Here is a 26256-nt window from a genome sequence, read left to right as displayed (position 1 = left end):
GTTTATAAAGCAAACTCCAAAGAAGGTTACGGTGTATGGAATCGAACGCCTTCGAGAAGTCAATAAAAGCGACGTAAAACTTACCCCCTGTACGTGAAAGGAATCCTTGTACATGAGCATTAAGGACAAAACGAACTGTAACGAACTACTGTTGTAACGAATAAAAAATGTGTTCCTTTTGATTTCGTTTGAAATCGTTCCTTTTGATTCAAACCGTGATGATTTTGAATAATTCATAAGTAAACATTGCAAATCTTGTTCTTAAACGACGCTAAGACAAATGCCGTGTGTCCGTTTTGTGCTGGAAGTCTCCATCTGCCTCACATAATCAATACTGATTAGAAGCATGTTATCTTGCATCAACTGTGACCACGATTTAACTTATTGTCACTCTAACTTCTTTGAGAGCCATTTAGAAGACACCGATCAGTCATAACCCTTTTGTTGTTTATATTACTGGCTTCACCCTTTTGTTTATATTACAGGCTTATCACCGGCCAATATGCTTTACCCTGTGTACATAACGGGCTTCTCCACTCCAGCAGTGTAACTGCATCTTAAATCTACTCAACTCTATAAACACTACCTCCTATCTTGTACATATATATTGCTAAAAGCGGCGTAAAGCCAAAACTCACTCACTCACAATTGTACATATACTTGTCAATCATACTCTATACATCACTTGCTTGATAACGGTGTTAGAACCTACACCAAAACGTCGCTCCTAATTGTAATAAAGAGTTGTTCATACATATATCTTATCCTTACTTATTGTCACTGTTTGTCAGTGTTAACCACCACATAACTACAACACCGAGGCGAGTTTCTTTTGTCTCTGATGAACTATAAATTTCTACAATGTTTCCACTCTCATAATCCACGTGTCGTATACTTAATGCTATTCCAACAATGAAGACATCATCAAAAGGGCTGTTACATAAATCTGTGGATGAAAAAAACAACTGAAGATGATTTCTGTATAATCTTGGACTATTCCTAAAATTAGATATACATTTTCTTTGAATAACAGAGGTACGAGGTGTGATGTGTAAGTAATATGTTTCTATTTTGCATAAAAGGTTTACATTAAAATAGTAGAGTTTCTGGTTGTTATGTTCTACCATACATAATATATTCATCCTACAGCCTGTAATCCAGATCTCTTTGTTGGTTGGTTGGTTGGTTGTTATTCCGGCTATGTGACGGCGGTCTGTAAATAATCGAGTCGGGACCAGACAAACCAGTGATTTACATCATGAGCATCGATCCACGCAAATGGGATCGATGACATGCATCAACCAAGTCAGCGAGCCTGACCACCCGATCCCGTTGGTCGCCTTTTACGGCAAGCATGGGTTGCTGAAGACCTATTCTACCCCGGAATATTCACGGGTCAGATGTCTTTGTAAGCATATGGATAGACCGTGTGGCCTTTTCGTTGATTTGTTCTTAAGAGGGAAATGATGGTGTAAACCGTATGAAATTGGTGTCAGTATTTTATGGGAAAAGATAAACTGTTGAAATACATATCTAATTATCATTCAGGCTGTTGAATATGTATATTTGTCTGCCCCCAGCCCCCCTACCCCCAAAAAATAAAATAAAATAAAAAATAAAATACATTGTTACACGATGTTTGTTTTAAAATATGATATATAAGATTGCAGTTAAAGTTAAATGTTCTGGCTTTGCAGATGTAGGTGAAACAATCTAGTTTCTATACAAAATTTCAGTTGTCAAGATAGAAGATTTGTGACATTATACCCCAGGAATTATTGTACGTTGGAGCAAGGCATGAGAGAGGTACATGGCCAGACTGTGGGTACACGTGGCAATTAAACGAACAAATTAATTCTTATTGGGATAAAGGATATGTCTCTTGTGTATATGTTGTATTAGTATACATACAAGTTGGAAGTGATGGTCATCCTCAATATAAACATTATTACAACATTTACAAATAAGGAAGAGAATATATAGGTGTCGACCTTTTTATTATGAGGAAATCAACGTTTCGGAGTATATGCTTACTCATTTATCGGGTGACATCCATATATTCTCTTCCATATGTGTGTCACTTCTAAATGCCTTTCAAAGACCTAACATTTACATAATCGATCACTTTGTGGTATATTAGCATGATATCTTCCAATATCAATACATGCAATTGATGTCAAAAACATTGTCCTATAAACATGTGGCGTTACCTTTAGGAAACGTTTCCCTTGGTCTTTCCACGCTTCCAATGCCGCATGGAATTCTGAGAATTAAAAATTAAAGTCACTTGCATATGAATCGTAGTTTAAATATTTGAAAATACTTCCCTTCTTGCTCTGCGGTTCTGAGATGTGGGTCTTTACCAATATATATATACTATGTTTGTACCGATTAGGTTTTAGTTGTATTCGGGAACTGACAATACAACTTTCTCATATTCCACAATCAAGGTGGACCCGTGAAGATCCGGGGTAGAATAGGTCTTCAGCAACCCATGCTTGCCATAAAAGGCGACTATGCTTGTCGTAAGAGGCGACTAACAGGATCGGGCGGTCAGGCTCGCTGACATGGTTGATCGTGTCATCGTATTCCAATTGCGTGGATCGATGCTCATGATATCAATTACTGGATTGTCTGGTCCAGACTCGATTATTTACAGACCACCGTCATATAGCTGGAATATTGCTGAGTGCGCGTCAAACAACAAACCAACCAACCAACAATCAAGGTGTCTTTGAAAACAGAGATTTATCTTTGTTGTGTGATTGTTAAAACATTTAGGGCGGCACTTGCCCAGTTTGGATGTTTGTAGCACCAGCTATACATTGAAACAGGGCGATGTGCTGACATTGCACGTGATGAAATGTAAATTATCAACGCAAGAGTGTAACCATTCCAGAATATCCGCCGAAACAGATTCCATTTGGCGTATAGGACAAAAAAGCTGTGAAACGTATAAAAATGGACCGCCGAAATTCTGTGATGGCACCAGGTTAATCATGACCTGCGCTACAGGGAGCACTCGCCATTCACACGATTTGAATAAAAAAGTAAGTAAGAATTGAATGTTGTGTATGTAACTGTGGGTACGAAGAAGATAAATGTCATTTCTTTTAGTTTGCTCTGGTTATGGACAAGGTAGAATACATCACTTCCATAAGGAATATTATGTCTTCTACTAATCATAAATGCAATCGCCTTATATCCACATAAGACTGTAATGTAATTCAATATTCAACCACTTATAACTACTGGTCAATGTCTCTCCTGAGATCAGCGCTGAAAGTATTTGTGTCTAATTATTTTTATTATATTTAATTATTTATGTGTGCAATCTACCTTTTTTATGTACACCCCTTCTGTTGACATGTACACAAAAATAAACCGGAACGTTTGTATTTTCCTTACATTTTCAATCGTCTTCCCTTCACCAGATTGTCCTTCAGAGGGGACACATGCTAAGATGGGATAGTGCGTTTACAAGCATCAATGGAAAGATTTTAGAAGATTTCATTTCAAATAATGACTTATGTCTATAATAGTGGTTTGAATACACATTTACATCTTGGTGCAGGTACACACACGTCTCTCAATTTGTCAGTTACACACTCATATGAATGAATCTGAATGGACAGTCCACGATGACCTTTGTGGAAGTGACCGCTTTCCTACCGTTTTAAGACATGTGACCATGAATGATCTTCCCGCATCATCAAGATGGAGCTTGAGCAAAGTCAGTTGGGTTTATATATTTCAAGAAGAAGCTAAAACACGATAAGTTGATTTGTAAATTTGTAATTTGTTTTGTTGCAGATAAAGGGTTATTGTTTTCAATTCATGAACTCAATACTGCCCTTTGGCAAGCTCATGAATACGACAGAGGCGAATAACATACAATATCAACTCCAGAAACATCTACCAGAATCTTGTCAACAAACCTTTTGAATATAATTGATACAATGCCCTTCCTCATGACGATGCTCTGGTTGGTCCTATACCAAACTCTGGAATAGTTGTTCGTTATAATATATGGCTAAACTTGAGATGGAGAATTGACTTTCCTTTGCATGTGTTTGTGATAGGTGCCACTGGAGTGGCAGGTTACGAACACCTGGTATCATCACTATTTGATAGTGATTCATAAACAGGTACTGATGATATAGTTGGTATCGTATAATGAACTTTCAGTAGAGATTTCGTATGATAATGGCAATGTTTTTGTGTCGCTTTTATTGTCAACAATCGCCATCGAGTAAAGGGATGGTGTAAATGATGCAGGGGATGAGTGCAGGTAGCATATGTAGTCCCAATGGTCCCTAGAACAGTAGTCACTGTTTTGACAACTCTGCTGGCGATCTGTTGTCCGAGTGTTATATCCCGAACGTCTAATAATGTCATTCTTTTTGATACCCTGAACCTAGTTTTAAGAAAATCTGTGATATATTACTTGTTATTATACTGTCCTTTGACGACAAGTTTAAATGCATAATTTGTTCAAGTCACAATGTGGTTGACAGATTGCCGACGTGACTTAAAATTTCAACTCACTATACAGTAAGAGCACATTACTGTCACCGTGATTCGTAAATCCGGACAACTGTTTGTTACGATTGTATCGTCAGAACCAAAAGGAATAAACTAGAACTATTTAGCATTTTCAATGACACCAACAGTACAGTCTGGTCATATCCAGGAAGGATTGTTAGTTCATTCAAATGGTTGCCACAGATGCAACAGCTGCTGTCGGCGACGCACATAGCCCTCAGATTGCATTTCTTTTCAATGCACAGAATGATATGTTACAAATGCTGTGGTTCATTCAAAGCGACTTTACCAGAGAATAAATCGTTACTGAGATTTCAATCTGCTCCTTATAGTACTTTCAATTGCCCCAGCTTTTAGTTGGAACATGTGTTGCAAAAATCCATACCAGTCATCAGAGAACCATGCACCGTCACATTCTTGTATACAAAGGGCCTACCTGTAAAGGGAGTTATTTCTTTGATTTTACACCCACGAAAGGGGAAATCGAAAGGTTAGATATGTAAGAGACATGTCACAATGTCACAATGGCTTTCCACTTATAACCTTATCGTGAGGTCAAAAGTTATTTTACTTTTCGTAGATAAGTATTAAGGTTGTTGTACTGATAATGCCGCTTCTGTAAACACGGTTTACGAAACATTAAAGTCGGTAGGTCGGCAGAACACCCCAACAGTTCCAATTTCAAATACTTCTTTTGATTTCTCCAAATGTAAGACGCTATAGGTAAATTTAAAAACTAAATAAAGTGGGGGCAGGGAGTTTTTAAGATAAGTTTTCAACAGGTTATAATTATAGTATTTTAAATAATTTTATTTATATTGGTAGTGACAGAGTTAAAACATTTTACTTATTTCCGGTTGACAAAATACAAAAACCACTGCTATTGATCTACTAATATTTTAAATATTTCGGCGGGTTTGTATGACATATTTTCAAAAAAAGATTGACTTAATTGTGCTGACACTGACGCCGTAATTTAGCTGCAGACTACACTATCGTGACAATGATATAATGGAACTTACTGCACAGTCATGTTTTACTGATTTATCGTCACTAGGAGATGACGAACATGTCTCTATGGTTTGCGTCCACACTATGGTGATTGATGAACACATACAACTGCCATTCTTGTGTAAAAGCTCATGATCAGATGGATTTATATCAGAAACCCGATTGAATATACTATGGCGTTCGTCTAGTATATTTGAAGCAATCTTCTCCATGTTCTCCATGTTTATCGTATTCAACACAGAGTCGTCTAAGGCGCCTCGATTCGCTGTGCAGAGTTGCGTCCCTTGGGCACGCCAGAAACCTATGATTGTGGGTTCGAATCCCGGTTCCCCCTGATTATGTTTCTAGGTTTGTCGTGGGTTTCACCGAAGTGGTAAACGTCTGAAACCTGCATCACTTCGGGCTTTCCTCCCACATTAAGATGACACGCCGCCATATAACTGGAATACTGTTAAAAGCGCCCTTTAACCCAACTCACTCACTCACCGTGTCCACGATTCCTGTAAATTATCTAAAAGAATAATGACAATAATCAGGTTGCGTCTAGTGTGTATTTAGGGCTTCGTTCTACATAAAGAGTACACACAGAGTTGCACGTGTATCTTCCTGGAACCTGTTTCTTCATCCTTTAATTTCTGTAATTGTAGAGGGGCCATGACGTCACTTTCCATCGAATGGTGGGCCACCTCCATTCCCGAAGGCTTTCACGGGGTCTGTAGGCTTTAACGTCAAAGGTGCCTCTGTGGAGAAGAACGTAATGTTGTGTACAACATGAGCTATTTAACACAATCCATGTCAACAATCTATGCTCAACTGCTCGACAAACTGACAAATTTCATATTAATTCATACGGTCAGAAACAAGAAAAACAATTAGGTTATCTAATCACAATCGCAAAAAAACAAGCGCTTTATTAAGTGGGGCATAGTTTTATGTGTTGCATGACCCACAACCGAAATTGATTGGCTTGGTTAACCCACATACTACAAGTTTTGAATTCGTTGCATATAGTTTAAGTCATGCACGTGTATATTATTACACAATATTTTTTTTAATATTATGTTTAGACGATATACGGCTTTTCCATTGGACGAGACGTCGGTCATTATGACCGCGAAATTGACGTTCATAAGTGCATGAACGACACAATTTGACGTTCATACGTTTTTCATGAGACTGGGTTCTTGAAATGACGTAAACACTGACGGAATCCCTGGGAATTCCCTAGGACGAATAAATACAGAAGCGTTGTTTTTCATCATGTCGACCCTTTTACCTTGAACTTAGCGTTTTAGCATATATGGGGAAAAGTCAGATAGTTTGATTGCATGTCCGTTCAAAGATATCCTCGATACAGCCTATCCTAGAGAACTAAACGAAGAAAAGCACATCCAGACTACGGTGACATGGCACTGCGGTCGACTACAGTGACAGTCTACAACAGTACATGAATGTACCTTCGTATCTATTTGATACATCTTTACAATCACCTTTCAGTGATCGGCCAATTGATCAGTGATGACGAACATTTGTAATAGCCACACGTTCATTAAAAACTTTTGAAAAAAAAAATCTCTCCCGTCACGTTTATCGTTGGCCATTTTGACGTCTTGTACTTGGTGTAAATGTATTACGACGAGCTGTCGTTGTGACCGAGAATATTATCTAAGTACATTTGTTGTACAGAAACTACAGAAGTCACACGTAGTAAATATAATTGTGTATAGATCCAGGTCTACGTTCTTTAAGGTAAAAAAGTGATATAAAAAATCATGTGCCTTTTCGTGAAATTTAAAAACATGTACCCAATTAATGGTGAAATGTAAACACAATAAGCTGGCGGTATCTTGCTCGACCTAAAGCGGATATTCACAACAAGAAAGTCGAAATCATCCTCTTATCAGATCGGTACAGAGGCTGCCACCACTGTGAGTTGCTAAGAGGTGGACAGGACATATTCTGTACACAGCAATTAGGTCATCCTAGCCTCATGGAACGTAATGAACGTCTCGTGCTTAACATTATTTGTATTTTTAATTTTGTTCCATCGATCAAATTACCAATTGCCTATAATGACATTTGGCACCTGAATCTTACGAAAGTTTACAAATGTTATTTGGGATAACATTTTCTTTGTAAAGTACAAATTCTAGTAGTTTTTTGTTGACTCCCATCCGGGATTCGAATCCAGACTCTCAGAGTGAAACACCTGATCGCCAGCACACAAAGACAGCGTGGCTCCGACAAAAATTGAAGTCCGACAACTGGTAGTCTAGATCACGTTCTTTGTGTATCCCTCTGACAAGTGTAAATTGGCGCGGTTCCCATGGCCGAAAGCTATGAATACACCATGTGGCTCGGTGTCGGATTGGGTTGGTTCGCTTGGGCCTTGATTGCATGTCATCGAAGCCGAATGGCATTTACAGGTAAACATCATTTTGTTGGAATACTGCTGCGAACAACGAACAAACAAACACGGACACAGCAATCAAAATTAACAAATTCGTATGTCCTGCTATTATAAAATAGCGTCATGTTCTTGGGGACATCAGCTTTGGTTGTTGTCAACATTAAACTAGCACATGCGCGACGTGATACAAATGACATTCTGTTGCAAGCATTTGAACCGGAACTCGTCCAGTTTGATGGTAGAGCGCTGACACGCAGACCATCGCGATAATAGGACATGGGCAACAAAGTGCAACTCACCACATATTTCCTGCTTCTGACGTATGACACACAGCTGTCCTTTGGGGCACGTCAAAGAACACTCATCTGAGATCAAACAAATGCTGTGTATATTAGTGCCCTTGAGTTGGTTATGTGTGTAACGATTAATATACAGTGTTATGAAATTGATTTTCTGTGTATAAAGCCGATTAACGTGTAATAGACTCTGTTCAAATAGTGACAAAATGTAAAAGCCTATGCCTATCTAGTTCTTGGTAACAAGCATAATGTTAGCAGAAAATCGGAATGGCTAGATACACTCTAAGGCAGGACGGATTGTTGTGAGCCTTTTTACATCGATTTCGGTTTCCGCAAAATCCTACAAAATGAAAATAGACGCCATTGTCTATTCCGCGGAATGCACTCTTACGCGCGCGCGTGCGTGCGTGCGTGTGTGTGTGTGTGAGTGTGTGTGTGTCTGCTTGCGTATCTTAACTTATATATTATTTATTTATGCATTCCACTTGTTAAACAATTCCGTTGTGGGTAATACGGTATTTTCTTTGTCGTACCAGTCCGGACTATAGTTACTCCCGTTTCTTAGAACTAGCCCACACAGACACAGTATAGGGACACAGGCCCGACCAGTCCTTGTTTATCCCCTTAATGCCGAGCACCAGGCAGGGTATCAACACTTACCATTTTAAAAAAGAATTTTGGTATGACGCGGCCAGGGATGGACGCGCCCTCCTTCTACTCTCATGGCAGACTCTCTATCGGAACAAGGACTGGTCAGTTCGGAGTCAGTATACTGTGTCTGAATGAGATATCCATATCCATGTTGAATTGCGGCATGGTAGTTTCATGGGCTAGCATCAAATGTTCTTTGATCAAACAATTAATGTAGCGGTGCTTACATATAAAGGGTTATAAGGGGTTTATTCCAATTCTGTTTCTTCTTTTTCAGTATGTTTATTCTGACATCATGCGTATTGACTTAACCCATTCCGAAAGACATTCAATGGGTTCTTCTTCTCTTTTGGCCCATTTTTAGCGATTGCTTCAACAGCATCCATCATGATAGTAAAGTTATGATCCCAATTCGTAGTTTGCTGCTCACGATATTCTGGTCATAGAGTCGCTATATGAGTGCAATAATATTGAACGCGACGTTGAACCGCATGTCACCTCGTTCACCTGCCCTGGAAGTGTCCTGTACCGTGACCGTAGTTCACAACGCAAGGTACCGTCATGTTTTGTTTCCCATCTTAAACTGTCCTATTCCGCTTTACAAATTTTGAAAACTCAAACGTGTACATTGACAATTTAAAAGTTGAAATACATGTTGCTCTAATTCCTTACCTTCAAACACTTCACGCTGGATTTATATATGGAACATATGATATTCAAACAATATGGTCACGTCTATCCATATCTTACACCACGTATCAATCATACATGAATCGTCTCGTGTTTCTCACAATATACTCCTCCTGTGATTACGGTAGCCCATAAGGGTCATGATTCATCACATATTTGTAAGACAAATCGTGTTAATTTGCAAAAGGTTACGATAAAAGTAAGTGAAATATTAAAATATGGAAAAACAGACTCCATGTCCCTTATGGGCCACCGTATGGGATATATCAGTAACTTACCGGCAGCTACATTAAAGGTCGCAGCAACCACCACACACAGGACAAGCAACACGAACCGCTTCCTAGACATCTTGAACTGAAGATATGGAACTTAAGCCATTAAACAAATCCAGAATCATAAATATTATGAAAACTATATAATAAAACACCAACTGTATCCTACCTTACACAAAGTCTCCTTGTCCCGTGGAATGTCGAAAGTGTCTTGATGGTTAAAGTAGTGTCACTTGTCTCCTCTGCACACGCTACAGGTGTGTTACTGTATACCACCTGTTTTCAGATAATCAATGGACGTGTGCGCATATCACAAACCGTGAGTTAAACCGAAAAGAGCTCCTCGGCGAGAGTGACGTCTTGGTCCTTCTGAAACATTGTCCTTGCATATGGATGATGTTCACCTCGATATATCACCGACATGAAGTGACTACTTCCTCCATGACCCACAGGAGCACACCGTGTCTACATTTCATACCTGTGTGTAAGGCAGCTTTGATCTTACTTTGTGATCAATAGTCATCACTGTTATTGATGCGCATCCAACTAAATCCACAGGCGGTACCTGTGATGACGTGCATGCATGTCCTTGGCTGCGTACCTTACATGGTATCAAATTCTGACTGTTGACTTTGTTGTAAGCGTGTTGGTCCGTGTGTTTGCGTTGTTGTAAGCGTGTTGGTCTGTGTGTTTGCTTTGTTGTAAGCGTGTTGGTCCGTGTGTTTGCTTTGTTGTAAGCGTGTTGGTCCGTGTGTTTGCGTTGTTGTAAGCGTGTTGGTCTGTGTGTTTGCGTTGTTGTAAGCGTGTTGGTCCGTGTGTTTGCGTTGTTGTAAGCGTGTTGGTCTGTGTGTTTACGTTGTTGTAAGCGTGTTGGTCCGTGTGTTTGCGTTGTTGTAAGCGTGTTGGTCCGTGTGTTTGCGTTGTTGTAAGCGTGTTGGTCCGTGTGTTTGCTTTGTTGTAAGCGTGTTGGTCCGTGTGTTTGCTTTGTTGTAAGCGTGTTGGTCTGTGTGTTTGCGTTGTTTTAGCGTGTTGGTCCGTGTGTTTGCTTTGTTGTAAGCGTGTTGGTCCGTGTGTTTGCGTTGTTGTAAGCGTGTTGGTCCGTGTGTTTGCTTTGTTGTAAGCGTGTTGGTCCGTGTGTTTGCTTTGTTGTAAGCGTGTTGGTCGGTGTGTTTGCTTTGTTGTAAGCGTGTTGGTCGGTGTGTTTGCGTTGTTGTAAGCGTGTTGGTCCGTGTGTTTGCTTTGTTGTAAGCGTGTTGGTCCGTGTGTTTGCTTTGTTGTAAGCGTGTTGGTCCGTGTGTTTGCTTTGTTGTAAGCGTGTTGGTCGGTGTGTTTGCTTTGTTGTAAGCGTGTTGGTCCGTGTGTTTGCTTTGTTGTAAGCGTGTTGGTCCGTGTGTTTGCTTTGTTGTAAGCGTGTTGGTCCGTGTGTTTGCGTTGTTGTAAGCGTGTTGGTCTGTGTGTTTGCGTTGTTGTAAGCGTGTTGGTCTGTGTGTTTGCTTTGTTGTAAGCGTGTTGGTCTGTGTGTTTGCTTTGTTGTAAGCGTGTTGGTCCGTGTGTTTGCGTTGTTGTAAGCGTGTTGGTCTGTGTGTTTGATTTGTTGTAAGCGTGTTGGTCTGTGTGTTTGCTTTGTTGTAAGCGTGTTGGTCTGTGTGTTTGCGTTGTTGTAAGCGTGTTGGTCTGTGTGTTTGCTTTGTTGTAAGCGTGTTGGTCGGTGTGTTTGCTTTGTTGTAAGCGTGTTGGTCGGTGTGTTTGCGTTGTTGTAAGCGTGTTGGTCCGTGTGTTTGCTTTGTTGTAAGCGTGTTGGTCTGTGTGTTTGCTTTGTTGTAAGCCTGTTGGTCTGTGTGTTTGCTTTGTTGTAAGCGTGTTGGTCCGTATATTTGCTAGCTGTAAATTTGTCTTTTTTTCTGCTTGTTGTAACCGTGTCTGTCAGTGTGTCTGCTGGTAGCGTTTTTTATCCGCATGTCTGCTTGTAAGCTTTTCTGCGTGTCTGTGTCTTATTGAAGATGGATGCACCTGTTAGTCTGCTTTGTGTAAGCCTGTTGGTTATATCTGTTTGTGAACAAGCTGGCATGTATGTACATGCCGAATGACTTTTTATAACAATAAAATGCAGTTATGTACATCCTCCAACAGAACGGCTGACTACCACAATAAATCCTATAACGATATTGCAGTAACTAACAAAAGCAAATAAATACTTTTGTGTATCTAGATCTTGTCCTCTGTTGTTGATGTCCGTAAGCGCCTTGTCTCTATCCCCTCTGTTGTGATTGCGAGACTTGTACAGATGTTCCTCTTTTGTAGATATCCGGCTGGTGTATGGACTCTCCTTTGGTAGATTTAACCCGCGAAGATCCGGGTTAGAATAGGTCTTCAGAAACCCATGATAGTCGCAAAAGGCTGACTTGGTTGACGCATGTCAACGTATTCCAGTTGCGTAGATCTATCCTCATGAAGTCAATCACTGGTTAGTCTGGTCCAGACTCGAATCTTTACAGACCGCCGTCATATAGCTGTAATATTGCTGAGTGCGGCGTAAAACAACAAACCACCCAAGTTTGTGAACACCTGGTATCATCACTATTTGATAGCAATTCACAACCACATGTCCGTGATACAGTCGGAATCGTGCAATCGGGAGAGCAGAGCAATCTTATGAAAATGAAAACAGTTTTGTCGCTATTGTATATTGGCATAGACGTTATCATGTTTAATAAGCCTAATGTGTGAATGTGCAGTGTACCAGTGAACCATCTGATACTGTTCCGACACTAAACGAGAACAGTTCAAGAGAGTTATCGGCAACTATTGGTATATGCATTTGTATGTAGGCTACCGATACATCGACGTGTTCACACACAAGTCTTGTTAGGTTTTGAAATTAGATACCTGATTTTAATGTTCTTTTGAATGGTCAGAATCAGGCATTCATGTCATGGTACAATGGTTTACATCGTCTTGTGTATAGATTCCTCCCCTGTGGTAGAGACATGCTTGTGAGACATGTTGGTCAACTGTGTCTACAGTTGGAGGAAACAGCTGACGACAGCATGCATGGTTTGTATCGTCTAGTATAGATTCCTCCTCTGTGGTAGAGACATGCTTGTGAGACATCTACTGTGTCTACAGTTGGATGAAAAAAGCTGACGACAGCATGCATGGTCTGTATCGTCTAGTATAGATCCCTCCTCTGTGGTAGAGACACGCTTGTGAGACATGTTGGTCAACTGTGTCTACAGTTGGAGAAAACAGCTGACGATAGCAGGCATGGTTTACATCGTCTTGTGTATAGATTCCTCCCCTGTGGTAGAGCCTAGATTATGAGACATGTTGGTCAACTGTGTCTACAGTTGGAGGAACAGCTGACGACAGCATGCATGGTTTGTATCGTCAAGTATAGATTCCCCCTCTGTGGTAGAGACATGTTTGTGAGACATGTTGGTCAACTGTGTCTACAGTTGGAGGAAACAGCTGACGACAGCATGCATGGTTTGTATCGTCTAGTATAGATTCCCCCTCTGTGGTAGAGACACGCTTGTGAGACATCTACTGTGTCTACAGTTGGAGGAACAGCTGACGACAGCATGCATGGTTTGTATCGTCAAGTATAGATTCCCCCTCTGTGGTAGAGACATGCTTGTGAGACATCTACTGTGTCTACAGTTGGGGGAACAGCTGACGATAGCATGGCATGGTATGTTTCTTTTTATACAATTTTTACTAGAAATAACAAAACCATTTTTTTTAAATTTCGCTTTTATTTCTCCAGTTTCATATTCCATTAAAGGGGGATATGGCGTTATGGATGTTTACATAGAGGTAAGCAATGTAACTGAAACACCTTAAAGCTCAGGATCCTGCTCATCACACGACTATGTTCAGTTTCTTGTGTCTTGTGTTATTTCCATGATCAATTGTTTCCCCATGAGGCTTGAGTCATTGGTCGAGTGAGTGAGTGAGTAAGTGAGTGAGTGAGTGAGGGAGGGAGGGAGGGAGGGAAAGTGTGAGTGAAAAAACACGTTAATACGCCACGCCATGATTTAACGGAACTTTTCAAAGCGGCGTTGAACCATACGCACTCCATCAAGAGCATTCCGGGCAGAACATACATGCCCAACAGCATATGCTTAAACCCCAGCAAATGGAGCAGGTAGTCAGACTCTCAATCAATCAATGTTTATTCAAGCATTATTAAGAGACCGCAGGCCTATAGTACATATCACAGATGTGTCGCGAACACCTTTAGCTCTTATTTACAAAGTAGATATATATATGTGTGTAATTGTGGTTATGTTTCACGTTGTTAATATCCAGACTATTTAACAGAAGTCGGAATTTCACAAGGTTTGGATTATTTAAGTAATGTCAATTGTGTTGGTCGATTCTTGATTCCCTTGTACTTTATTTTTACAAACCGTCATCATATAGCAGCACTGCGCCGTTAGACAACAGTCAAACATATCTTACCTGTGAATGAAGCAGCGTAAGTTCCATCAGTTTGTTATTGGAGTTGTAGATGTGACTGTTCACGTCAGACTGGTATGTGATACTGCTGCTTTAGCATGAAGCCTGCATGACATCTGTCAGCAATCTGTTTTATTTTCAAATAATCAATTGTTGTGTAGTGTGTGCACTATCGTTCGACTGGTTATAATGTGCGCATGCTTCTTTATAATGTATACAGCCTTTATATATGCAATGGACTTTTTGATATTACAACGAAATGTTCTTGCAGGTTCTAATAGTTTCTTAGTTAGGGTTCTAGGTGTTCGTATTTGCCAGAAATAAGTGTAAGGGCCTGCGTTCGCCTTTCTTAAAAATGATAGATGATGTGCACGTAGGCATTCCTGATACACATGCAGAATGTTATACGGCAGTAGTGATTGTTGTTAGTGTATTTGTAGTGATCAGTGGCAGCAAAAGACTGAAGCGCTCTTAAAATGTCAAGTGATGTTGAGGACAAAGTTTAACAGGAAGCTGATGAGGGTTACATCCCTTGGTTGTTAACAAACAACAAGCGTGATCGTAAGGTTAGATTCGTGATGTGACAGTTTCTAGAATGCTGGCTGTACCTTTATAGTGCGTGAGTGAGTGAGATGGATTGTAACACCGCTTTTAACATTATTTCAGTTATATCACGTCGTGTCAGCTTAATGAGGGGGGAAAGCCCGAAGTGATGCAGGTCCCAGACGTTTACCACTTAGGTGAAACCCACGAGCACGGGTATGGTGCTGACAAACCCAGAAACATAATCGGGGCGAACTGTGTACCTTTATAAGAGCCACACGAGGGTGATTCGATGCCTTTTACGACCTGACTTGCCAGCTGACATATATTGAAGGGCATGTTACGTAGCTACTGCCACCTATTGGACTCAATTGTATTGTCTTTTGTGATAGTGACTCACAACTGTGTGTTTCAATATCATTTGCTAATTATTAATTGATCTTGTGTGTCATTTTCTGGTAATGTGGCAATGATCAATCTGTTGAGGAGGTACGGGTGTCCAAATCACATCGTTACGCACCTTAGCAAAACAAGGATCCGATGATTGCGAGTTTGAATCTCAAATTCGCCCTGATCGTGAAGCTAGGTTTCTTAACACCATACCATGTTAAGTAGCAAAGGTCTAAGACATTCTGCGATTCACTGTGCAGAGTTGCGTCCCTTGGGCATGCCAGAAACCTATGACTGCAGGTTCGAATCCCGGTTCGCCCCGATTATGTATCTAGGTTTGTCAGCACCATACCCTTGTCCGTGGGTTTCGGCGAAGTGGTAAACGTCTGAGACCTGCATCACTTCGGGTTTTCCTCCCACATTAAGCTGACACGCCGCGATATAACTGGAATATTGTTAAACGCGGTGTTAAATCAAACTCACTCACTCACTCTAAGACATTCTTCACTCCGACTTCCCTCCCACATTACCCACACACTGAATGTACTTTTCATCAATTTTCTGTGCAATAAACAATATTGTTTCGATTTGGTGGACCTAAATATTCTAATATTATCACGTTCATTCCAATTTTCCAAGAATTGATACTTGTCTCAATTAAATGATACTTCTTAACGGATTTAAAAATATAGCATTTCCAATTAACATACATTTATTTCATGTCGGGAAGTGATGAAACCTTTCCGAATTGCCCATAGGCATGAAACGTCTCATGAAAGATAACACATTTCGTATGTCAGTATTAGTAAAGACGGAAATAATACTACAATAACTTTTGTTTCACAATATTTATTTATTATTCACCATGAGTGTTGTGTGACGGCTAACATCCTGATGCAAGGTAGGGATCATAAACAAAAGCCTCCACAATTTCCCATGGCGTTAGATACTTGTCCGAGTTTGCCCACTGATAAACATGAAAGAAGAAACATAGCTATAAAGTGCCGACCAAACATATACATGTAATTGGGGAGCAAAGTGTAAAAGCTGTGGGTTGTTAAGGTCTGATATTGTACATCATTACATGTAATAACCGATTATTTAATCGAAACGTTTTGGGTAGATATGTGGGGGATATATAATTTTACTCATGAGTGAGTGAGTGAGTGAGTGAGTGAGTGAGTGAGTGATTTGGGTTAACCGCCGCTTTTAACATTATTCCAGTTATATCCCGGCGTGTCAGCTTATTGTGGGAGGAAAGCCCGAAGTGATGCAGGTCTCAGACGTTTACCACTTCGGTGAAACCCACGAGCACGGGTATGGTGCTGACAAACCTAGAAACATAATCGGGGCGAACCAGGATTCGAACCCACAATCATAGGTTTCTGGCGTGCCAAAGGGACGCAACTCTGCACAGCGAATCGCGGCGCCTTAGACCACTGGGCCACCCGTGTCCCCTACTCATCAGTGATAAAAATGGTCCGATGCAATTCCTATTTTGACAAGTACTACATGTTCCCGGGTTGTTTTCAGGTGAACAATTGAGGTGCCTTTGCATGTGTTTGTGTTGGGTGCCAATGGTTGGGAAGGATACGCTCGCCTGTCCGCGAACACCTGGTATAATCACTATTTGACAGAGATTCATAAACACATGATGTAGTCAGAAGCGTACAATGGATATGGAAATAGGTTTCTCGCTTTTATATACAGAAAAAAAGTTTCTGCCTTTGACCACCTTATACAAATATTTGTATGTTTTTTATATCGTTATACTTTCCCATATTTTTCCTGATGTACACAAAGGATGTATAAATCTAGAACACGGTCATCTGGTCCTCCCTCTTCTTGTCACCACCCAACTTAAAGTGTTTGTTTGTTTGTTGTTTTACGCCGCACTTAGCAACATTTCAGCTATATGACGGCGGTCTGTAAATAAGCATCGATCCACACAATTGGGAAACGATGACATGCATCAACCAAGTCAGCGCGACTGACCACCCGATTCCGTTAGTCGCCTCTTACGACAAGCATAGTCGCCTTTTATGGCAAGCTTGGGTTGCTGAAGACCTATTCTACCCCGGATATTCACGGGTCCAACTCAAAGTGCTTGTAGCGTTTTAGGGAGTGAGGTTTTACAAAGTTAATTCCCAGGTAAATATCAATAATATTTTGGTCTGGAACAAGGTGACTTTCCTGGATTTCCCTGCATTTCGATAAATAGAGTTGCGTCCCTTAGAGCTTCCAGAATGTGATGATCGTGGGATCGATTCTGGATTTGGCAGTACCATTCCGTGTTCGTTTGTTTCACCGAACTGGTAGACATCTAATGGCTGCATCACTATTGGCTTTCCTCACCACATTAAGCTGGCACGCAGTGTTATAACTGAAACACTGTTCAAAGCGGTGTTAAACCCAACTCACTCACTCAGTCACTTCTGTCCGTCTCCCAAGTATTATCATTTTTCTTTAACGTTATTCAACAAATGCCCAGGGACATTAAAGCATTATTAAACATTGAAAGGTGCGCTAAGTTTCAAACCACCAATGTTGAATATGTATTAAAATATATTAAATATGCATAAAAACCCATATTTACCACACGTCTCCTTGTCGTCCACAATCTTGCACATTTGAAGAAGTTTGCATTTTTTCTTGCACTTCACTGTGATAAAAAAATCAAAGACGATAAATTAGTGATGGTCACATTCAATGACATGTGCCATCCTTCCATCCTATTTCCACGTGTACTGGTTACTCTACTGCTAACAATGATGAAGATAATGATCGTTGACTTCATTGTCCCATGACCAAGACGACGATGATGATGATGATGATGATGATGATGATGATGATGACGATGACGATAAGATTGATGATGATGATGAGGAGGAGGAGGAGGAGGATGGTGATTATGATGACTATGATATGATGATGATGATGACTGTGATGATGATGATGATGATGATGATGATGATGATGATGATTGAGATGAGACAATGGGACAAGCTGGCAGGTTTAAGTTTCTGTACGGTGTTGAACTCATCTTACATTCACCACCGGTCAAAAGTGAAATCCTGCTGTTGATAAATATGAAAGGAAGTGAAACTTGTGCTGATTTTCGGCAGTGGGAAGATACTGGGAACTCCCTCCGTTTTCGAAGCTTTGTATGAATAACACGATTTTATTGGATAGAAATTGGTTTCTAATGACTTTTTTTGTCGTAATCTGCTTTAAGGATCTTGATTGGTCAAATAAGGCAGCCAATCAAATCACGACGATGGATACCGGCCTCGTGTATGATAAATGTCAGATTTAGACCAAAGGTTTTGATTAGATCGTGTTATTCTTAACGTATTAAACCGGGAATCGAGACTATATTTACAACATGGAACTTCTTGGACGTATGTTGTGGTCCTAAGTCTGTAATATTCATGTGTGGTCGTGGTGGTCGTGGTGGGCGTGGCTTATGAACAGACGTACTGTGCTAGATTACGACCTGTGACAAAGATTTTTCATGCATATTTTGGCACAAAACATCGTGTCCGAGCCTAGAAATCGAGGCGATAAAAGTCGAGATGTCATTTGACTTACATTACACGATCGTACGAAACGATGGAAATAGTAACTTAGTTTGACAACTTTTATATTTTACATTTGTTTTGATTTTATTTATAATTCATTATTTAATATATTTATTTATTTAGTTTATTATATAATTTATTATTTTATTTATATCATTTAATTTATTTAACATATTTTCTTGAAACGTCTTTATTTTGTTCTTTGACATGTTCGATATGTATCCGTTGTCGAAGCATGTGTCCCAGAAGTTTTCTTCATAACATTGAGAGAAATTGTAAATAACTTAAAATCTATTGATGAAATATGGTAAGTTTCAGACATTATGAAAAGTAATAGCTTTAATAAATAATTGATATGACTTGTAGGTTCATACAATCATATATTATTTGGATGTGGCTTCGGAATGGTGTATTGGAAAACTTCAGTCATACTACCGAAATCTATGAAAAGTGATAACTTTAATAATTAAATGATATGACTTGTAGGTTCATACAATTATATATTATTTGGATGTGGCTACGGAATGGCCGAAAAGTTGATCGAACGTATTTGAAAACTTCCGTCATAGTACCGAAATCTATGAAAAGTGATAACTTTAATAAATAACTGATATGACTTGTAGGTTCATACAATTATATATTATTTGGATGTGGCTTCGAAATGGCCGAAAAGCTGGTCGAACGTATTGGAAAACTTCCGTCATACTACAGAAATGTCTTCATTGCTTTGTTTACATAAACCAAATGTACAAAACATTCACAACCCTCGCGTTTTAAGTATGAATGTGACATTTACTTGAAGCCGCATTAACTGTTTTTGGTTTTTTTCCACACCTGTCTCTACAATTACTTACCTGCGGCCCCGCCGACGCCACTCACAACCAGTCCAAGACACAGCAGCAGTAATACCAGTTTGACAGACATGCCAGCTGCAATCTGAAAACATGAAGGCACCTGGTTTCTCGAATCGGTGGCATACACGCCGATGCCACAATATGAATTATCCCCCAGCATGAAGTCTGTCCCCAATCGCATCTTTCGTTTGTTTGTTGTTTAACGCTGCACTGAGCTATATGACGGCGGTCTGTAAATAATTTAGTCTGGACCAGACAATCCAGTGAGCGACCCATGCAATTGGGATACGGTGACATGTATCAACCAAGTCAGCGAGCCTGACCACCTGATCACGTTAGTCGCCACTTACGACAAGCATAGTCGACTTTTACGTCAAGCATTGGTGGCTGAAAATCTATTCTACCCCGGATGTTACAGACTCGATTATATACAGACCGCCGTCATATAGCTTGAATATTGCTGAGTGTGGCGTTACACAACAAACAAACAAAATATCTGTTCATTTAAATGTCTTGTAATGTTTATTCGTTCCCTGTGAATTTAGCCGGAAGAAGGACATCAGGGACGCAAAGATGACATACAATCGGAATGAAGTCCATAGGGTTGTCGTCCAAAGATATCCGAAGATCCGCATCTGACTTGAGGGATGGGCGGCAGGGTAGAGGGTGAGTATATCACTTAATGGAAATGTTTATCAATACGGATGTTTGCAAGTAGGGCTTTACGTATGAAAGAAGCAGTGAGGCTATTACATACGTAAGTTATAAATACTGTTACGTATAACAATAAACCATAATTGTACTCACCAGGCTATAAAGTTTAGTCCTACCACAAGAAAGACGCCACTGTAAGTAACTGGTAAGTGTGTGTATTACTGTATGTATATATGAACGTGACATTTACAGCTGCTCTCTGCAATCGATCCGCTGCAAGTATGCTACTATTATATACATACAAACTGGGGATATTTAGAATCGTTCAACGGCCTAGATAGATAGATAGATAGATAGACAGACAGACAGACAGACAGATAGATAGATAGATAGATAGATAGATAGATAGATAGATAGATAGATAGATAGATAGACAGATAGATAGATAGATAGATAGATAGATAGATAGATAGATCACTGTTATTCTCGGTCTCCACTCTATCCCATAGAAAAGAATAATAGAAGTTATTTGTCTTTCCCTGTTAAATAACACGCTTATTTCATCTAATAACCGACCAAAACTCATATTTTCATGAGTGGCTCAGTGAAATTTAATTTTACTTTTCTGATAAATACAGTTATGTATCTAAAAAAGAAAAGAAAAGATGAATAATAACCAGATAAAATCGAAATATGTTTTCCTGTGCCCTGGATGAGAAATGATTTTTTTTCATCTCATGATCGGGTGAAGTGGGAAAGAAATAGTCCATGTCTTAAAGGACACTAGGATGTATGTTCTGAATTTTCAGCAACATGGCCACTCCATCTTTAAAACACGGTGTAGGATTTCCTCTGCCACTGAAACGCAGATGCGGTCGCCTTCAGGATGAAGATCAAACAGCAGATGTTCCTTGGGATCAATGAACACATCAAGAGCTATTGAGTGTTTGCGACAATGGATATATATTGACGTAGGTGGCGTTTTTAGCGATACTTAATAATTTGATTGCCGTTCAGTGTGTTTAAGAAGCATGGTAATTGACATGCGTACAAATACCTACAGGTGTCTATCTCACTGAGTGCCAGAAAGGCACTGTCCTTTCGTGCAATTATATAGATTGCCGTGTTGTCAACAGGTCTGTGCAGCGGCCATTTAACCACTACAAGGGGGCGGTTTGGTAGCCTAGTGGTTAAAGCGTTCGCTCGTCACGCCGAAGACCCGGGTTCGATTCCCGACATGGGTCAATGTGTGAAGCCCATTTCTGGTGTCCCCCGCCGTGATATTGCTGGAATATTGCTATAAGCGGCGCAAAATCATGCTCACTCACTCACTCATAACTACTACAAGGTGAGTGAGTTAGGTATAAGGCTGCTGGGAACGGTATTAAAGTTCTATCCCAGCTTGTCAGATTGATGTGTGAGGAAAGCCAGAAATGATGCAGGCCCTAGACGTTTACCTGAAAAAAAGGGTGTGGTTGCGACAAACCAAAAATCGGAATACATGACACTTTTTATGGATAGCAACTTCTTTTATTCTTTGTCATCAATAACCTGATGAAGGAGCAAGAAGTAGCTCTGAAACGTCGTGACAAAGAAAAAAAGAAGTTGCTATACCTAAAAGGTGCCATGTCTTGATGTTCTTCAAACTTCTAAATGCCTATCAAAGACCTCAGTTTATGTCTGAACTGAGTATCATAGGCCCATAGTACAATAGTCACATCATTGTATGTCATGGGTGAGTGACAAACTTCGCTTTAACAATGCACGGTTGATGAACAAAGCTAAGTATACAATAAACTAAAGTTATTTGTTGACATACGACTCTCAAACTTGCTTTTTGATGTACTTTCAGAAATACTTGGAATATAACGCATCCGTAGGTGAAGAAGTCTTTTTTTTGTACTAAGGCCACTGGCCCATATACAATACATACAATGTCATTTAAAATAGTGTGGTTTATGAAGAAAAGTTTATGTCAGGTACAAATTTACAGATTAACAGGCTTTTCATAATTACGTCTTCTTTCATAGCTGTAATACAGGTATTTACATAGTTTTCCAAGTAATTGTTTACATGAGGATGACACAGCGTTTTAAATTTATGCATATTTGGATTATGACAAAAAGTTGGTGGTAAATATATTTGTCTAATATATGGTCTTTGTAATGATCACATATAAACAGTACATGATATTCTTCAACATTTTTACTGTTACATTATTTATATTTATATTCAATGTTGTTACCATTACCTTTATTAAAGGAAAGATCATATCAGCAGCATCGAAACTATGATAATGACGTCCTAAGTTTAGTAATATTTACACTTCTCAAGTATTCTTATATTTAAAATTAGAGCACAGGATTCATAAACAGACAGTCATGAGATAATCCGAATCGTACACTAGTCTCTGCTTTAAGGGGCGTGGTTGGCTTTATTTACACAACTGATGCAGTTCCATTTTTTTACCCTTGTCATATGACTGTGTAATGCATACTTGTGGCATAGTTGCTGTGCAGGCAAGGGAGGGAGGTGTAAGGGAGATAACTCTGTTGGGTGCTCGCCGGTGTAGGAGGCTCAAATGACTCCCCCCAATTGTTTTGAAGAATACAAATGTTTGACAGTAATTGTGCAACAGTCTGTGAATGTCGTACACAAATAATATATTTTCGATGATACAGCACCCCATTGTGAAATTACCAGTTTTTCTGCATAATGAGATTGTATGTGATAAATTTGAAGGACATTATCAGGTCATTTCATTCAGACTTTTTAAATACTGTTACACATCAGCAACGTTATTTTCTGACATAATGGCTGGATATGATGTGATATTGACGCAGTCGGGTAGTCTAGTGGTTAAAGCGTTCGCTCGTCACGCCGAAGACCCGGGTTCGAATCCCGACATGGGTACAATGTGTGAAGCCCATTTCTGGTGTCCCCCCGCCGTGATATTGCTGGAATATTGCTAAAAGCGGCGTGAAACCAAACTCACTCATTCACTCCTCTTAGTGTAGTATCGGATATAAGTAGGGGGAGAAATCTGAGCCTGATACTAAACAATGGGATATAGTATAGGCAAAGTAGTCTTAACCTGCAAGTAACACATATGGAGGTAGAAAAGTGGGATTAGTTTGGGGTGATCCTCAAGAATCTGATATAGAACAGGGTTGGTTTGTTGTTTAACGCCGCGCTCAGCAATATTCAAGCTATATGACGGCGGTCTGTAAATAATCGAGTCTGGACCAGACAATCCACTGACTAAGAGCATGAGACTCGATCCACGCAATTGGGATACGATGACATGCATCAACCAAGTCAGCGCGTCTGACCACCCGATTCCGTTAGTCGCCTCTTACGACAACCATAGTCCCCTTTTACGGCAAGCTTGGGTTGCTGAAGACCTATTCTACCCAGGATCTTCACGGGTCTATAGAACAGGGGGAGTAGTTTGAAGGAGATATTAAAGAATCGGATACCGAATATGGGGAGAAGTTTGAGCCATCTCAAGTGCTATGCATGACTGTAACATTCCTGTTTAAACATTTGAACCTGCTAAAGACTTGTAAGACGACGGATATAACATTGGCGATGAGGATCTTTCAGGAATTGAAGTTACAGAACTTTTGAACGGGTGATTATCAGTGGTACTTGGTGTGATCGAACGGCACAGTCACGAAAATACGAGGAACCAAGGGATGAATGCATTTGTGTTATCGGAACGGAATTCAAAAAAATTAAAAATTAATTAAAAATTATAAAAAAGACATTTTGCTCCTGAAAGACTTGTAACTGCAGAACGATTCAGGTTCCAGCAGCAGCCAGTACGATCAATTACTGGCCTACTGCTTATCTGACGAAAATGGCAGTCTCTCGAATTTTGTTTGGGAGAACTTGTAGGAAAGTCTAAGGGACAGATTCATTTGTGTGATCAAGCCTGAACACTTACAGAGGAAGTTGCTATCGAGGGACCTTCCAGCAGGCATTGGGTGTGGGACTGGCAGATGAAATAAATGGCTTATGTGAAACTTCGACAATGAGCGGTAGCAGCCACAGTCAATCTCATTAAAATCAGACCTCAGTTCTCGCTACCGCTAAACAAAGATCTGAGGACATCCCATTAGTGACAGTCGGAATGTGATTTCTGATCATGCAGCCTCGAAAACTTGAACTCCGAACGATAGTTACGGGTTTAACGACTGTATTCATACAATCTAGACCATCTATTAGCCATTCCAGAATGTTATTCTGTTCGGGTTTCAAATTTGTAATGGAGAATTTGTCAAAATTAGTGCCGTAAAGCACGAGAAAGCTGCCTTCTGATTGGTCATTCCATTGGTCGGTCAAAGTTCGCTCAAGGTCGGTCTGACGTGACCCGTAATGGGATGTCCTCAGATCTTTGTTTAGCGGTAGCGAGAACTAAGGTCTGATTTTAATAAGATTGCAGCTATAGTTCGCAGGTTGGGGAAACCGACGAAACAGGCTTAAAGCCCATTCGGGCCATAATCGCCCAATCGGGCCATGTGAGGATAGCCCAATTGGGCTATACGAGAACGTCTTCGGTTTGGTGAGCGGAACCCCCAAATACCGCATGTGCGATACCTCATCAGCACATCGACTGTCATTAACCATCCATAAAAATAAATAAAAAACCAACAAAAAAACACTTCGTTGAAGGATGTAGATATTCACAAATATACATACCCAACATGCCCCAAGACTTTCAGGCAGTCGTGTGGGGCACAAACGCGAGTGAAAAGACCACGAAGGCACGCAACCAGCAACGGACTACATACTCCTGAATGTGTTTGTACTACGTCAGCCACTCAAAACCGACGATGACAATCGGGAAAAAAACCTGAAAATGGAAGATAGTAAACACATAGTATGGAAACACGTTAGGGACAGAATAACATTGAAAAATGTATGAATTTTACGTTGACACATTGTCATGTCAGGTAAACGCTTGTCATTGGTTCGGTGATTTTAAACAACCCGAAAAAAAGAGTATAAAAACTGATGATTAAAGGATAATAGGCACCAGCCTTGTAAAAGTGAAACAGGCCGATAACAGCGATTCAGGAGAGGAGGTAAATATAATTGAGTATATCATTTATATAAAAATTCAATTAATTATGAAGGCAATGAGTACTTAAACATTAATGATAATAAAAAATAACAAAGAAATTAATGATACTTATAGCAAGACATGTCGTTAAAGCAGTATTTTGCTAAATAGATTTACAGTACGTGTTCAAAAAGAAAAGGAAAAAACAACAGGACATCAAAAAAAGGCAAGATGCAACATGTAAGGTGCATCACACGGGCCAAATCCCCAGTGAATACAAGATGGACCCCAAAGCCAGGAGTTGGCGTCAGTCGAGTGTGAGTGAGTGAGTTTGGTTTTACGCCGCTTTTAGCAATATTCCAGCAATATCACGGCGGAGGACACCAGAAATGGGCTTCACACATTGTACCAAAATAACAGTAACCCATGTCGATTCGAACCCGGGTCTTCGGCGTGACGAGCGAACGCTTTAACCACTAGGCTACCCGACCGCCCCGGCGTCAGTCGAAGCGGTTGACAACACTGTATAAAAAGGTAAGCAGATAGTATAAGTCTTTATGTAAGTAAACGTAACGCAAAAACATCAAACCAAAAGTACTAATAACAAGCTCAATGTGTTTGTGTGCTTGTATAGAATACTATAACATGACTGAGCTTTGACAGGGTAGAGAACTTTCCATAATTACTGGCTACTTGGGAGGACTGTCTGTTGTTATTTAACGCTTCACTCAGCAATATTGCAGCTATGTGACGGCGGTCTGTAAATAATCGAGTCTGGACCAGACAATCCAGTGATTGCCATCAGGTTCCCAAGTCTTCATCCAGGT

The 26256-nt window shown here is 40.0% G+C and overlaps 2 long non-coding RNA genes across 2 annotated transcripts; both read right to left on the bottom strand.

The window, feature by feature from the left end:
- Positions 1 to 6101: 6101 nt before the first annotated feature.
- On the bottom strand, positions 6102 to 10330 carry LOC139464442 (uncharacterized). The gene is made up of 4 exons (XR_011653105.1): positions 10048 to 10330; positions 9885 to 9960; positions 8266 to 8331; positions 6102 to 6296 (listed from the first exon to the last, which is right to left on the bottom strand). It is a non-coding gene; the product is annotated as an uncharacterized lncRNA (long non-coding RNA).
- A 5775-nt stretch (positions 10331 to 16105) lies between these two features.
- LOC139464441 (uncharacterized) lies at positions 16106 to 20599 on the bottom strand. The gene is made up of 4 exons (XR_011653104.1): positions 20515 to 20599; positions 19708 to 19789; positions 17869 to 17934; positions 16106 to 16239 (listed from the first exon to the last, which is right to left on the bottom strand). It is a non-coding gene; the product is annotated as an uncharacterized lncRNA (long non-coding RNA).
- Between the last annotated feature and the right edge of the window lie 5657 nt (positions 20600 to 26256).

The sequence above is a fragment of the Haliotis cracherodii genome, unplaced genomic scaffold (assembly GCF_022045235.1).
Source record: "Haliotis cracherodii isolate W230 unplaced genomic scaffold, xgHalCrac1.p SCAF_17, whole genome shotgun sequence".
Classification (NCBI taxonomy): Eukaryota; Metazoa; Mollusca; class Gastropoda; order Lepetellida; family Haliotidae; genus Haliotis; species Haliotis cracherodii.
Note: the sequence above shows the minus strand (reverse complement) of the source record. Positions and strands in the feature narration are given on the sequence as shown.